This window comes from Electrophorus electricus, chromosome 16, assembly GCF_041902795.1.
Source record: "Electrophorus electricus isolate QZ-2024a chromosome 16, ASM4190279v1, whole genome shotgun sequence".
In the NCBI taxonomy this organism is placed as follows: Eukaryota; Metazoa; Chordata; class Actinopteri; order Gymnotiformes; family Gymnotidae; genus Electrophorus; species Electrophorus electricus.
In genome coordinates, this window is record NC_137512.1 from 2,854,578 (window position 1) to 2,860,577 (window position 6,000).

Below are 6,000 nucleotides of genomic sequence, written 5' to 3' on the forward strand. Positions count from 1 at the left end.
GAAAGTCCTCCTACTTCACGTGGCTGGCCGAACCACGTGACTCGCGGGAGGCGAGCATTCCGTCACAGCCGGGTGTTACATGTCCATATTCAATACAGTGTCGTTCTTCCTTTTTTATCCTATTAAGATTTACACCCTAATTATTCAATATACGTTGAATCACTTTTTGTCTATGCAAAATGTTTGGGTAGTTATAGATTTACAAACTGCAATATCTGTGAAGCATATAGTTAGTAACAGGCTATTGATGACTGATAGAGCAACTAAAGTAGGATGGAATAAAACAACCACAAATAAATTGAATTTTGTAATATGAACCAGTATGATGAGAAAACAAAACATACAGTGTTAAATAGAATGTAATAAAAATAGTTTACATCAATATTGGTGAGCTATAATAATAATAATAATAATAATAATAATAATAATAATAATAATAATAATAATAAACACAATAATAATGTATTATTGTATTTTTATATTTATATCTGATATTTAATACCAGAGGATAAGCAACAAAAACAACAGGCACAATGCAGTCTTGTACTATGAAGAGAAGATATAAAGGTCAGAAAATCAACAGTCATAATTAAGTAAACTCAATGGGGAGAGATCAAAACATTGAGGATATTCTTTCTCAGTCACCCACTTTTGAGGACCGTGGTTCTCTTAGACAAATGTGGCACTTTATTATTGAAGCTGAAATGAACCAGCAAAAAACATTACACCTTAAAGATCAGGAAGCAGTTAAACTGTTAAAGGCAGTTAAACGGAGTAAAGACATAGAGATTACAGAGTTACACAGCACCTCCTTTACAAAAATGAACATGTCAGTAAAGAGATAATGTATCCAGACTTCATTTAGGATTATAGGATCACTTAGGATGGGGAGACAGCTAATAATCTAGATGATAGTCAGTAAGAGCTGAATGTTTCACTTCAGAGTACATGCTGTCTTCAGGCTGTCCTCTCTTCACTTGCCCTCTTTTGGTTTTCCTCTCATTGAAATGAATGGCAGCATAATTCAGCTCTTCAGCATCATGTCTCTGTGGGAATGAACAACAATGTTTAGTGAACATTACTGTCATTCTGATCCTTATTTATAATACCACTACTAGTCTCAAACACAGAGACAGTGAGTTGCCTTCTCCTCCTCCTCTACAGCAGTGCAGTGTTACATGTCTCATACATCTCCACCACAATAGCTTCATGCATGTGTGTCAATGATGCCATAATTAGGCTACATCTATAAACTATATCAGCACCACAGATATGAAACAGAGGAATTGAGCTGATCAAAGCCAGAAACATTCTTAGTAAAAGATGTCAGCTTTAAATGTATAAATGGCAGGAAATTGCTTTTTAAGATTTACGGATCTCATCATTGTTTATAAATATTAAATATAAAACAGCTTTTCTTCTACTGTGTTCATCACCTGCTGTATCTGAAAAAACGCAATTAAAAACATGCATCAATACAAGATACAGCACATTTTATCGGCATAAACTCCCAAAACTCATAAATAGTTCTATATTTAAGAATTATTTTTTATGTGAACTGATTCATGCCACATTCTCTATAAAGACTATAAACCTGGAGAACAAAGTTCTACTAATAATCGCATAAAAGCATGACTGCACAAGTTGTACCTGATTGGCGGTTTTCTCCATCACACTAGCTTGTTGCGGTCTCTCTGTGGTAGGGGAAAAATACACTATTAATCGTAGCTGACTTAGGGAATACTATCTGTACGGCAAGTTTACTGCAGAACAGTTATCAATATTTTTAATATTTCCTAAATTTAAAAATTGTATGAAATCATGAATTAGAATAGGTTGAGCCCCCTTCCCCTTTATGAACACTTTCCATTGCCATCTAAAGAGATTTTCATCTTACATATGATGATGGCTTGAGCAATGATAACAGCCAGACACACTCCCAGCACTGCTCCGAGACAGATCACTACAGGACCCACGGGCTTTACTGCAGAACAATCTTTATAAAATAATCGAATATACAAATAAAAGTGAAAAGTGTGTAGTATGTGACCTTAATATCAGACGCTAATCACATACACTCTGAATTTGGATGCACTGATGTGTATAACCCTTGGTATTTGTAAACATAAAAATACTGAACACTCTTTATCTTTGTGTCTTTCACATGGTTATCGAGATCTTTGTGACTTGTAATGGTCATATAGAATTTTGAAAGCTGCTAAATATTTTATTCTGTGATAATCAATTAATTTAAAGCAAAATGACCCAAAAACACTTGCTTAAATGGATGTTTTTAGGGGTATCCAAGCCTCTTCTTCTATTATCAGTCTTTGTATGGTTTAACTCTCGATGTCCTGGTCAATAAAACAGTAGCAGCTCTTAGTTCATTTTGGTTTCCCTCACATGCTGTAACAAAAAGTGTACTACTGCAGAATTAGCAGGTCATTTTATAAAATCTTTTTCATATATCACTTTGCAGTCCACCGACTTTATTTATTCTGTATTTATAGTACTGTATAATTAAATATTTTTTCTAGATTCTACACCATAAAATAACTGTGGCTTTGACATTCAGATTACAAGTGTTTTGTGCTTTAGTTAAAATCTAGATTTAAATATTAAGAAGTTTAAAAGAAATCATGTAATTACCAGTCACAGCTACAAATGTAACAGAGGAAAAGTGAACTTCTGATTTTTCTGCCACTCCACAGAAGTACATTCCTTCATCTTCTTCAGTAAGATTTAGAATAGTCAGAGAGAACTTGCAGAGAATTAAGGTAGAAAACATGAGTCTCCAACTTAAGGTTTTTTAAAACATTTTTTTAAAGTAACGAAAATAAAACTGAACCTAAAAAACATAATGACATACCTCCCAGGTGGTGTGTCTACCTGATGCACAACACACATCACCTGAGGGAATCTTGGGCTAGAATAAATTAGACAAGTGACAATTAACTTCACTACCGCTGAATGCCAGTAGCTAATAGTAGGGGAATGGCATGTGTGATATTTATGAGAAATGAGTTCCTAATTACAGTATTGTAAAAACCATCTCTAGAAGAACTTCCTACCAGGTATTCACAGGACAAAGCTGAGACTCAATGCAGGTCAGAGTGATTTAGTGTGACGGAGGCGGCACAGAGGAAGTGAGAGGCAGGGTAGCAAGGAAGTGCTCTTTATTATCCAGGAGAATAACAATGTGAAGCACTGACAAGACAAAAAACAATCTTTCTTCTAGAAGACAGAGAGGTGAATGCATGACTCAGAAGCCACATGCATTAACCACTAGCTCCTTCCTGCTTCCTGGGATCCATTCGATGTGACCTGGAACGAGCCATCCTGCAGGTGAACCCTCAACCGATCTGTCTGGATCACCGGTTGTATGTGCCTCTTCAATGCCGCTACTCTCTCATCACATGGGCCCATACATCGCTAGTAATGGACCACCCAGCCTCAACATGGACAGGACAGCTGCTGGTGGCCTCCGATGCACTGAGGCATCATCCATTTGGCTGCTGCACCATCTGTGCTAGAAGCACAAGACAGTTCGGACTCGCCCTGCAGACAAGCTGCTGACTCCCTGTACCTGTGAGCCCCTGGTTCCACATAGCAGTCGACTTTGTCACTGATCTCCTGGTTTCAGACACTAATAACACCATCCTTTCTGTTTTCAATCACTTTTCTAAAATAGTCCGTTTCATCTTTCTTCCAGCTTGTCCTACAGCTCAACAGCCAACCTATTTTTCCAACATATCTTTCGTCAATTCAGATTGCTGGAGGACAGATTGAGGGGTTCGACTTACATCGCATGTGTGGCAGGAGCTGCTGGGAAAAACCCAGTATCAAGGTGAGGCTAATGTCTGGCTACCATCCACAGGTGAAGTTGATAATTTTGCTGAAAATGTATTCAGAGGTCTTTGCATTATTGCCTTATTGAAGACAGCTCTCAGGTACTTGCTAGTGTAGAACCAAAAAGAGCTCAACATAAAACCAAAATCAGAGATGCACACAACTTGAATTACTCGAAAAACATGGAAGGGTAGTAAGCTGAGACATGAGGAAAACATGGAAGTAAATAAACACGAACTAAACCAACGGCAAAACCAGGACAATGGCGGAGACAGCAACAATAACTCGAAACACAATAAAACATACCAAAATTACTGAAAATAATAATTAAAAAAAAACAACTGAAAGACAAAACCCACAGATTAAATGACCAAGACTGAGGAAACAAACCAGACACAGTTGAATATAATTATAGGCAGAGATACTGACCAGGGGGTGAGACAGAACAAAACCAAAACAAGGACTGGACAACAGGAATGAGTAAAAGCGATGACAGTCACAGAAAAAACAAATGAAACTACGGAATAGACCAACAAGGAAGTAATGAAAAACAAAAGACAAAACAGGGAAATATTGGAAAAGGGGACGCCCAGAGGATGGACAATCGTGACAACTGATTAGTTAATGAAATTACAATAAAGAGTAATAGCCTATTTATAGTAATGTTTCATTTGGACATTATTAGTACAACATGTGGGGGGTGGATTATTCTTATGGTGCACCAGGCACCTCGCCTGAGACACACACACACTGCACCTCTGCCATTTCCACATTTATCTACTGATAATTGATTACATGCACCTGTCTACACTGCCATGTGTGAAGCTTCAAATCATTGTGGATATTTTATCAGTCACCCAGTTTTGAGCACAGTGGTTCTCTAAGACAAATGTGGCACTTTATTGTTGAAGATAGAATGAACCAGTAGAAATACAACATAAATGGAAAATAAAGAATTAGAGATTACAGAGTTACACAGCACCTTCTTTACAATACTACATGTGCCAGTAAAGAGATAATGTATCCAGACTTCACTTTGGATAATAAAAAGGAAGAGAGCTAATAATCTAGATGATAGTCAGTAAGAGCTGATCGTTTCACTTCAGAGTAATGCTGCCTTCAGGCTGTCCTCTCTTCACCTGCCCTCCTCACAGATATGAAACAGAGGATGCTGAGGTGAGCAGAGCCAGAAATATTCTTAGTAAAATATGTCATGGATTTAAATGTATAAATGGCAGTAAACTGCTTTTTAAGACCCCCAGATCTTATGATTGTAGATTAGACTGTGATTAGACAAACATTACTAAAGTTCATCTTTACATCACCTGCTATATCTGTAAAAAAGCAATTAAAGAAATGTACATAATATGAAATATAGGAGATTTTATCAAGGTAGGGCTGCATCACTAACATCTACTGCTGCCATGTCTATGATTAACATGTTATTAAGCATCATAAATATTTATATATTTAAGTATGAGTTTTAATACAGTACACACACACACAACCTCCTCCTACTTCAGGTGCAGGAGCTGCAAGGACACCCACACACATACACATATGTGTATGTCACTATCATAGCACACACACTTACAGTTAGGCACAGACTGGGATGTGTTTATCATCCTCAATCACAAGGCATAGTTGAATGTCAAAATGGAGTCCTAAAAGGAAAAACAATGTGCTGATAGCAAACTAATTAATTAATTGGCTAAATGCCTTACCATTAGCTTTAATGAGCATAAGAATGACAACTAATCGTGATGCTCATTTCACTCCACATGAGATGCTCATGAGATGTCCCATGCCTGTTACTTATCTAAGGGGATCAACTAAAGGACCTAACATAGAGCAGCTGCAAGGTGAACTGGGGGAATATGTTATGTGCCAAACAAAGATCCATAAAGAGATCTTCACAGAAGTAAAGGGTGCAACTGAAGGACATGAAATATTACCAGGAGACTATCTGTATGTGAAAACTTTCAAAAGAGATTGACAAGGACCCAGATATGAAGGACCTTTGAAAATGATACTAGCAACACCCACTGCTATAAAGGTGGAAGGACATAATGTGTGGATTCATTTGAATCATTGTTTTTGGGCCCTGGATTTATTGAGACCAGTGCAGCACACAGAGCAACAGCCACATGT